The sequence below is a fragment of the Arachis ipaensis genome, chromosome B1 (assembly GCF_059453495.1).
Source record: "Arachis ipaensis isolate K30076 ecotype BB chromosome B1, ASM5945349v1, whole genome shotgun sequence".
NCBI lineage: Eukaryota > Viridiplantae > Streptophyta > Magnoliopsida > Fabales > Fabaceae > Arachis > Arachis ipaensis.
In genome coordinates, this window is record NC_142436.1 from 85945571 (window position 1) to 85956935 (window position 11365).

At 41.5% G+C, this 11365-nt stretch overlaps 1 non-coding gene across 1 annotated transcript; it reads right to left on the bottom strand.

Moving 5' to 3' along the window:
- Positions 1–564: 564 nt before the first annotated feature.
- On the bottom strand, positions 565–672 carry LOC148577327 (small nucleolar RNA R71). Its single transcript, XR_015902864.1, has one exon. It is a non-coding gene; the product is annotated as a small nucleolar RNA R71 (small nucleolar RNA).
- Positions 673–11365: the final 10693 nt, after the last annotated feature.

The window sequence follows — 11365 nt, forward strand, 5'->3', positions numbered from 1 at the left end:
ATTTTTTTTCTGTGCCTTCTTCTTTGTCATATGAGCAGGAGCAAGGACAAGAATATTCTTGTTGAAGCAGATCCAGAACCTGAAAGGACTCTGAAGAGAAAATTAAGAGAAGCTAAATTACAACAATCCAGAAATAACCTTTCAGAAATTTTCGAACAGGAAGAGGAGATGGCAGCCAAAAATAATAATAATGTAAGGAAGATGCTTGGTGACTTTACTGCACCTAATTCCAATTTACATGGAAGAAGCATCTCCATTCCTGCCATTGGAGCAAACAACTTTGAGCTGAAATCTCAATTAGTTTCTCTAATGCAGCAGAACTGCAAGTTTCATAGACTTCCATCTGAAGATCCTTTTCAGTTCTTAACTGAATTCTTGCAGATATGTGATACTGTTAAGACTAATGGAGTAGATCCTGAAGTCTACAGGCTCATGCTTTTCCCTTTTGCTGTAAGAGACAGAGCTAGATTATGGTTGGATTCTCAACCCAAAGACAGCCTGAACTCTTGGGATAAGCTGGTCACGGCTTTCTAAGCCAAGTACTTTCCTCCTCAAAAGCTGAGCAAGCTTAGAGCTGATGTTTAAACCTTCAGACAGAAAGAAGGTGAATCCCTCTATGAAGCTTGGGAAAGATACAAACAGATGACCAAAAAGTGTCCTTCTGACATGCTTTCAGAATGGACCATCCTGGATATATTCTATGATGGTTTATCTGAGCTATCAAAGATGTCACTGGACACTTCTGCAGGTGGATCCATTCACCTAAAGAAAACGCCTGCAGAAGCTCAAGAACTCATTGACATGGTTGCTAATAACCAGTTCATGTACACTTCTGAAAGGAATCCTGTGAATAATGGGACGCCTATGAAGAAGGGAGTTCTTGAAGTGGATACTCTGAGTGCCATATTGGCTCAGAACAAAATATTGACTCAGCAAGTCAATATGATCTCTCAGAGTCTGCATGGAATGCAAGCTGCATCCAACAGTACTCAAGAGGCATCTTCTGAAGAAGAAGCTTATGATCCTGAAAACCCTGCAATAGCAGAGGTAAATTATTTAGGTGAACCTTATGGAAACACCTATAACTCATCATGAAGAAATCATCCAAATTTCTCATGGAAGGATCAAAAGCCTCAACAAGGCTTTAATAATGGTGGAAGAAATAGGTTTAACAATAATAAACCTTTTCCATCATCCACTCAGCAACAGACAGAGAACTCTGAACAAAATGCTTCCAATTTAGCAAATCTAGTCTCTGATCTGTCCAAGGCCACTGTGAGTTTTATGAATGAAACAAGATCTTCCATTAGAAATTTGGAAGCACAAGTGGGCCAGCTGAGTAAAAGGATCACTGAAATCCCTCCCAGTACTCTCCCAAGCAATACAGAAGAGAACCCAAAAGGAGAGTGCAAGGCCATTGACATAAGCACCATGGCCGAACCTACAAGGGGAGTGGAGGACGTGAATCCCAAGGAGGAAGACCTCCTGGGATGTCCAGTGACCAATAAGGAGCTTCCCTCTGAGGAACCAAAGGAATCTGAGACTCATCTAGAGACCATAGAGATTCCATTGAACCTCCTTATGCCCTTCATGAGCTCTGATGAGTATTCCTCTTCTGAAGAGAATGAGGATGTCACTGAAGAGCAAACTGCCAAGTTTCTTGGTGCAATCATGAAGCTGAATGCCAAATTATTTGGCATTGATACTTGGGAAGTTGAACCTCCCTTGTTCACCAATGAACTAAGTGATCTGGATCAACTGACATTGCCTCAGAAGAGACAGGATCCTGAAAAGTTCATAATACCCTGTACCATAGGCACCATGATCTTTAAGGCTCTGTGTGACCTTGGTTCAGGAATAAACCTCATTCCCCTCTCTGTAATAAAGAAACTGGGAATCTATGGGATGCAAGCTGCTAAAATCTCATTAGAGATGGCAGACAGTTCAAGAAAACAGGCTTATGGACAAGTAGAGGACGTGTTAGTAAAGGTTGAAGGCCTTTACATCCCTGCTGATTTCATAATCCTGGATACTGGAAAGGAAGAGAATGAATCCATCATCCTAAGAAGACCTTTCCTGGCCACAGCAAGAGCTGTGATTGATGTTGACAGAGGTGAAATAGTCCTTCAATGGAATGAGAACTCCCTTGTGTTTAAAACTCAAGGATCTCCCTCTGCAACCATGGAGAGGAAGCAGAAAAAGCTTCTCTCAAAGCAGAGTCAACCAGAGCCCCCACAGTCAAACTCTAAGTTTGGTGTTGGGAGGCCACAACCAAACTCTAAGTTTGGTGTTGAACTCCCTTATCCAAACTCTAAGTTTGGTGTTGAAGAGTCTCAACAAAGCTCTGCACATCTGTGAGGCTCCATGAGAGCCCACTGTCAAGCTATTGACATTAAAGAAGCGCTTGCTGGGAGGCAACCCAATTTTTATTTATCTAACTATATTTTTCTTAATTATATGTCTTTATAGGTTCATGATCATGTGGAGTCACAAAATAAATATAAAAATTGAAAACGGAAACAAAAACAGCAGAAGAAAAATCACACCCTGGAGGAGCATCTGTCTGGCGTTCAGCGCCAGAACAGAGCATGGTTCTGGCGCTGAATGCTCAAAATGGGCAGCTTCTGGGCGCTGAACGCCAGAACAGGAATGGTTCTGGCGTTCAATGCCAGAAATGGCACACAAATGGGTGTTGAACACCCAAAATGGCCACCAACCTGGCGCTGAACGCCCAGAGTTGTGTGCAAAGGCATTTTACATGCCTAATGGGTGCAGGGATGTAAATCCTTGAACACCTCAGGATCTGTGGACCCCACAGGATCCACTCAGGATCTGTGGACCCCACAGGATCCACTCAGGATCTGTGGACCCCACAGGATCCACTCAGGATCTGTGAACCCCACAGGATCCACTCAGGACCTGTGGACCCCACAGGATCCCCACCTACCTCCACTCACTTCTTCTCACCACTCTCTTTCACACAACCCCATAAACACTCTTCCCCAAAAACCCTTCACCAATCACCTCAAACTCTCTTCCCCATCACCTCTTCACCACTCACATCCATCCACTCTTCCCCATAAACCTACCTCATAAACTCTACCTACCTTCAAAATTCAAAACCAATTTTCCACCCAAACCCACCATATGGCCGAAACCTTTCCCCCCTCCCTTCCCTATATAAAGCCCTCCATTCTTCATCAAACTCACACAACACACCCCTCTACACGCCTCTTGGCCGAAACCACATCTCCCTCTCCCTCTCCATATTTCTTCTTCTTCTTCTTCTATTCTTTTGTTTATTGCTCGAGGGCGAGCAAAATTCTAAGTTTGGTGTGGTAAAAGCATAAGCTTTTTGTTTTTCCATTACCATTGATGGCACCTAAGACCGGAGAATCCTCTAGAAAGGGGAATGGGAAGACAAAAGCTTCCACCTCCGAGTCATGGGAGATGGAAAGGTTCATCTCCAAAGCCCATCAAGACCACTTCTATGATGTTGTGGCCAAGAAGAAGGTGATCCCCGAGGTCCCTTTAAAACTCAAAAGAAATGAGTATCCGGAGATCCGACATGAAATTCAAAGAAGAGGTTGGGAAGTTCTAACAAATCCCATCCAACAAGTCGGCATCCTAATGGTTCAAGAGTTCTATGCTAATGCATGGATCACCAAGAACCATGATCAAAGTAAGAACCCGGATCCAAAGAACTATGTTATAATGGTTCGGGGGAAATACTTGGATTTTAGTCCGGAAAATGTGAGGTTGGCGTTCAACTTGCCAAACATGGAAGAGAACGCACGCCTCTACACAAGGAGAGTCAACTTTGATCAAAGGTTGGACCAAGTCCTTATGGACATATGTGTAGAAGGAGCTCAATGGAAGATTGACTCCAAAGGCAAGCCGGTTCAACTAAGAAGACTGGACCTCAAGCCTGTAGCTAGAGGATGGTTGGAGTTCATTCAATGCTCAATCATTCCCACTAGCAACCGGTCTGAAGTTACTATAGACCGGGCCATCATGATCCATAGCATCATGATTGGAGAAGAGGTGGAAGTTCATGAGATTATACCTCAAGAACTCTACAAGGTGGCTGACAAGTCCTCTACTATGGCAAGGTTAGCCTTTCCTCACCTCATTTGCCACCTATGCAATTCAGCTGGGATTGACATAGAGGGAGATATCCTCATTAAAGAGGACAAGCCCATCACTAAGAAAAAGATGGAGCAAGCAAGAGAGCCCAGTCATAGAGCTCAAGAGGCGCAAGAAGCTCATTACCATGAGATTCCGGAGATGCCTCAAATGCACTTTCCTCCACAAAACTATTGGGAGCAAATTAACACCTCCCTAGGAGAATTGAGTTCCAATATGGGACAACTAAGGGTGGAACATCAAGAGCACTCCATCATGCTTCATGAAATAAGAGAAGATCAAAAAGCAATGAGGGAGGAGCAACAAAGACAAGGAAGAGACATAGAAGAGCTCAAGGACATCATTGGTTCCTCAAGAAGGAAACGCCACCATCACTAAGGTGGATTCATTCCTTGTTCTTGCTTTCTCTATTTTTCGTTTTCTATATTATGTGCTTATCTATGTTTGTGTCTTCATTACATGATCATTAGTAGTAGTAACTATGTCTTAAAGTTATGAATGTCCTATGAATCCATCACCTCTCTTAAATGAAAAATATTTTAAATCAAAAGAACAAGAAGTACATGAGTTTCGAATTTATCCTTGAACTTAGTTTAATTATATTGATGTGGTGACAATGCTTCTTGTTTTCTGAATGTATGCTTGAACAGTGCATATATCTTTTGAAGTTGTTGTTTAAGAATGTTAAATATGTTGGCTCTTGAAAGAATGATGACTAGGAGACATGTTATTTGATAATCTGAAAAATCATAAAAATGATTCTTGAAGCAAGAAAAAGCAGCAAAGAACAAAGCTTGCAGAAAAAAAATAGGCGAAAAAAAAAAAGAAAAAGCAAGCAGAAAAAGCCAGAAGCTCTTAAAACCAAGAGGCAAGAGCAAAAAGCCAATAACCCTTAAAACCAAAAGGCAAGGGCAAATAAAAAGGATCCCAAGGCTTTGAGCATCAGTGGATAGGAGGGCCTAAAGGAATCAAATCCTGGCCTAAAGGAATCAAATCCTGAACCCTAAACCCTAAGCGGCAAAACCAAGCTGTCCCTAACCATGTGCTTGTGGCGTGTAGGTGTCAAGTGAAAACTTGAGACTGAGCGGTTAAAGTCAAGGTCCAAAGCAAAAAAAGGAGTGTGCTTAAGAACCCTGGATACCTCTAATTGGAGACTTTAGCAACGCTGAGTCACAATCTGAAAAGGTTCACCCAATTATGTGTCTGTGGCATTTATGTATCCGGTGGTAATACTGGAAAACAAAGTGCTTAGGGCCACGGCCAAGACTCATAAAGAAGCTGTGTTCAAGAATCATCATACTGTACTAGGAGAATCAATAAAACTATCTGAAATCTGAGTTCCTATAGATGCGAATCATTCTGAACCTCAATGGATAGAGTGAGATGCCAAAACTATTCAAGAGGCAAAAAGCTATAAGTCCCGCTCATTTGATTGAAGCTATGTTTCATTGATAGTTTGGAATTTATAGTATATTCTCTTCTTTTTATCCTATTTGATTTTCAATTGCTTGGGGACAAGCAACAATTTAAGTTTGGTGTTGTGATGAGCGGATAATTTATACGCTTTTTGGCATTGTTTTTAGTATGTTTTTAGTAGGATCTAGTTACTTTTAGGGATGTTTTCATTAGTTTTTATGTTAAATTCACATTTTTGGACTTTACTATCAGTTTGTGTGTTTTTCTGTGATTTCAGGTATTTTCTGGCTGAAATTGAGGGACTTGAGCAGAAATCAGATTCAGAGGTTGAAGAAGGACTGCTGATGCTGTTGGATTCTGACCTCCCTGCACTCAAAATGGATTTTCTGGAGCTACAGAACTTGAAATGGCGCGCTTCCAATTGTGTTGGAAAGTAGACATCCAGGGCTTTCCAGAAATATATAATAGTCCATACTTTAGCTAAGAATAAATGACGTAAACTGGCGTTCAACACCAGCTTTCTGCCCAAATCTGGCGTCTAGCGCCAGAAAAGGAGCCAAAACCAGAGTTGAACGCCCAAACTGGCACAAAAGCTGGCGTTCAACTCCAGAAAGGACCTCTACACGTGCAACACTCAAGCTCAGCCCAAGCACACACCAAGTGGGCCCCGGAAGTGGATTTATGCATCAATTACTTACTCATGTAAACCCTAGTAGCTAGTTTATTATAAATAGGACCTTTTACTGGTTTTTTTGACCATCTTTGGATCCTGGATTGTATTTTGATCCTGTGATCACGTTTTGGGGGCTGGCCATCTCGGCCATGCCTGGACCTTCCCTTATGTATTTTCATACGGTAGAGTTTCTACACTCCATAGATTAAGGTGTGGAGCTCTGCTGTTCCTCAAAGATTAATGCAAAGTACTACTGTTTTCTATTCAATTCATCTTATTTCACTTTTAAGATATCCATTCGCACCCAAGAACGTGATGAAGGTGATGATTATGTGTGACGCTCATCACCATTCTCCCCTATGAACACGTGCCTGATAAACACTTCCGTTCTACATGAATTAAGCTAGAATGAATATCTCTTAGATCTCTTAATCAGAATCTTCGTGGCGTACACTAGAATGATGGCGGCATTCAAGAGAATCCGGAAAGTCTAAACCTTGTCTGTGGTATTCCGAGTAGGATTCAATGATTTAATGACTGTGACGAGCTTCAAACTCGCGATTGTTGGGCGTTAGTGACAGACGCAAAAGGAGGGTGAATCCTATTCCAGCATGATCGAGAACCGACAGACGATTAGCCGTGCTGTGACAGAGCATGTGAGCATATTTTTCACTGAGAGGAGGGGATGTAGCCACTGACAACGGTGATGCCCTTGCATAAAGCCAGCCATGGAAAGGAGTAAGACTGATTGGATGAAGATAGCAGGAAAGCAGAGGTTCAGAGGAACGAAAGCATCTCTATTCGCTTATCTGAAATTCCTACCAATGAATTACATAAGTATTTCTATCCCTATTTTATTATATTAAATTCGAAAACACCATTATCAATTTATATCTGCCTAACTGAGATTTGCAAGGTGACCATAGCTTGCTTCATACCAACAATCTCCGTGGGATTCGACCCTTACTCACGTAAGGTATTACTTGGACGACCCAGTGCACTTGCTGGTTAGTTGTATCGAAGTTATGAACCATGGTATTGGCACCATGTTCTTGGCGCCATTGCCAGGGAAAGAAAGAGCCACGAATTTTACATAATTAAAGTGTAATCAAGATTACGCGTACCAAGTTGCTCACGTTGCCAGGGATTGTTCGAGCCTGGACATCACAATTTCGTGCACCATGGACTGTCCAACTTAAGGACGTAAAAGAAAAGTGTTGGGTGGGAGACAACCCACCATGGTATGATCGTCCCTTTTCATTCCTAGTTTTCTTTTATTTTATTTTTCACAGTATTCTACATAATTTCTGCATAATCATCTGCATTCTGCATAATCCAAAAAAAAAGGATGTACGACGCGCGAGCGTTCCTGACGCATTCACGTCAAGCGTGATTTCACAACACCAAGGAATTGACCCAAGAGTTGCGCAGGAGTGGTGACGGAAGTGTGCTTTGTGCACAAGCAAGCCCACGCGTATGCGTGACCCTGGAAATCGGCGTAAATAGTGTGCTGAACAAAGAGTTGTGCTGCCCACACGCTGGAACTGTGCTAGAGGCACAAAATTAGCCACGCGTACGTGTCTCTGACGCGTTCACGTCATTTTCACTATGTGGCTATCCACGCGTGCGCGTATCTGACTCGCACGCGTCGTATGCCTTTTTGGCTTTCATGCGTTTTAACCCGAGAGTTGTGCGTGCGCGGGACTGCCTTCGCCTGACTGGCACAACCACTGTCAGGCGTACGCGTCCCAGACGTGTACGCGTCATTTAAAACTTGCGCGACCCACGCGTACGTGTACACGTCGCAAGCGACGCACAATTCAACCAGTACGCCGTTGGATCTCAATTATCCCCTCCCCCAATCCTATTTCTTTTTCATTCCTAATTATTTCTTCTTTCTTTCTTCTTCCCTCTTTTTCCTTATTCCTCCTTACCATCTACTACTTTCTTCCTCCCTTTTCCATCTTCTACCTCAGGTTCTTTTCTTTCTCCCATCTACTTTTTCATTCTTCTTTCATTATTGCATATTAATAATTTATCTTTGTTCTCAATTTTTATTAGCTTAGTTATTTGTGGTTTATTTTGCATTCTTTTTCCATGCATATTTATGTTGGTGTTGGAGTTTTATTTGGATAATACCTTCCTATAATTAAGCTTGTGGATCTTATGAGGAGTGATTTGACAATTGACATTTAAATTTGGCTCTCATATACATTTGGATTCATTATTTTCATTCCTATTTTAACTTGCACACCAAGTGTTTGTGAAAAAGCTCTTATGGCATTTTGAACCCTATTTTCTTTTACTCTTTTACTTGAATGCCTCTTTTTCACAACATTTGGAATCCACATGTACTTGGGATTATCATTCACAATTGTCATCATACAAGTGCTCTTTAATTTGGCACATTTACTAATTGATGCTTGAGTTATGCTTCTCATGCCTATTACTTCCATGTGTTTACCCTCTTGCATCTAATTATTCTGAATTGCCTACTTGATCTTAATTGATGTCTTACCTACATGTTGTAGGTACCATGTATTTAAGCTATTATCTTTTCTTTGACATTCATTATCACTTGAAATTTTCTCCTTCCGGTTTTTGGTTCTATTTATTTAACAATCTTCCTCTTTCGTTCTTCCTTAGGCATGGGTACTGCGAACAGATGTTCCCCATCCTAGCCGAGAGGAACTACAACAATGACTCATTGTTCCAACACACTTTGTTGATTTTGTGGATCCCCGCATAGAGAGGAGACAATGGGAATTTTTGAGGACGCAGCCGCGGGAGGCCAACTTATCATGGCTAGTTGAATTCTACTCCAACTTCCACTCGCCTACTCTGTAGATTGTCTATGTTCGTCAGCAACAAGTCCCTGTCTCCAAGAGTGCCATACAGCGAGCACTGGATCTTCCACCTAGCCCAGAGGGATTGGATGCATATCAAGAGGCCTCTCTTAAGCGCCAAATGTATCAGTTCGACTGGGATAGCATCCTTGGAGTTATAGGCCAACCTGGCAGCACCTGAATCTATGGGCCGCATCGGTCAAAACCCAAGAGCATCTCAGCCCAGTCACTTACCTTGGAGGCTCGTGATGCATGGAAACTTGTCTCTTAACAAATCTCCCTCGGCAAGTATACCGAATTGTCGTCAAGTAAAAACTCACAATAGAGTGAGGTCGAATCCCACAGGGATTGATTGGTCAAGCAACTTTAATTGGAGGAATGTTCTAGTTGAGCTAAGCAGAATTTGGTTTGAGAGTTGCAGGAAATTAAATGGCGGGAAAGTAAATAGCAGAAAATGTAAATGCTGGAAATAAATAGCTGAAAATAGATGACGGAAAATAAATTGCAGAATCTTAAATGGGAATGGGGAAGATGATCATAAAAGTAATTGGCAGAAATTAAAGAGAATGGGTAAGATCAGAAATGGGGAGTTCATTAGGCTTAGGAGATGTTCCATCCTCCGGATCAAGTTTATTTTCATCTCTTCCTCAATCAATGCATTCATTGATCTCCTTGGCAATCTTAAGTGATTGAATTCCAATTCCTTGGTAATTCAATCTCTCAAATCTTGATCAATAGCCAATTCCTTGGTCCAATTGCTCATGAGAAGAGATGAGGTATGGTCACTGATTATACCACATGTATTTCCAAATCAAAGTGTTGGTAGAATTATATGTCACTATATCCATCCAAACCCCAATTTGGTCCAACATGAGAAAGCATTTCTAGTATGATCTCTTCATTCCTCTTCCAAGGTTCCAAAGAGATCCAAGTATGAATAGCTTCTTTTCCAAGATAGCTACTCAATTGGATGAAGACTGAAAACTTTCTAGTAAAATCAAGAGAAAAGAAAGAAGAAGAATAATGAAAACTATTATTGATCCATCAAATTACAACAGAGCTCCCTAACCCAATGAAAGGGGTTTAGTTGTTCATAGCTCTGGGAATGGAAAACAAAGATGGAGAATGCATTCTGAAAAGTTAAACTAGAAGTTGCAGAGAAAGTAAAAAATACAGAGAGTAATTCTAATAATGCCAAAAGCTCTCTTCTAGTTCAAAGTTCTCCCTATTTATACTATTCTTCTGATCTTCTAGTTGCTTCTTTAAGTCTTGGATATGGGCCTTTGGATCCTGAGTTGAAGCAGTTATCTTCTTCAGTGGGCTTAGCTTTACTTGCAAAGAAAATGTGCAGTAGGTATGGACTTTAGCTTGGGGCGTTAGTGGTGTTAACGTTAAGTGAAATTGTAGGGTCGAGAACGTTATTGACAATCACCTTTTTCACTAACGTTCCTAACCCAAAAATGGTCCACGTTAACTTCAACGTTAGTGGCGCTAACATGACCACTAACGTTGCTTCTTGGCCCTTCGCAAACGTAACTGGGGTTTACCTTTTCCAATAATGTTGAGAGTACTGATGACAAGTCATCTTAGCCTATTTTAACTAGTCTTTTTCTTTTGTTTTCATTAGAATTATGCACTTTCTTGAGCTACAAGCAAGCCAATTAGGTAGATTTTCATGTTTCCTTTGATTTAATCAACCATGTATGAATTCATGCTATTTCATGAGGTTTTATACTATAATTGTTACATATTATGAAAGAATGAATATCTCATGATTTCAAGCGTAGCTTTGATGTGTTTGGTTGATTAATGATAGGTGAAGAAAGCTTGGAGAAAGGTTGAAGCAAGAAGGAATAGCTAGGAGTAAAGAGAAGACAATGGAATAAGTGAAATTGAACCAGGAAGCAAAAAGCTGGACCTAAAGTTAGCCTCAAACTTTTGCACAAACTTTTGGGAGAAAAGTTAGCCCCAACGTCAGCCCCTAACTTTTGGGCTAACGTTGGAACTTGAAAATCACTCCCTGGGTACCAAAAGTTTGCGCCAACGTTAGCCCCTAACTTTGAGGCTAACGTTGGCACATGAAAATCCTCCCTGGGCACCAAAAGTTTGCGCCAACGTTAGCCCCCTAACTTTGAGGCTAACGTTGGCATGAAGAAAACCTCCCTGGGCACCAAAAGTTTGCGCCAACGTTAGCCCCCTAACTTGGTGGCTAAGGTTGGCACATGAAAATCACAAGGGGAGGAGCAAAAGTTTGCGCCAATGTTAGCCCCTAACTTGGTGGCTA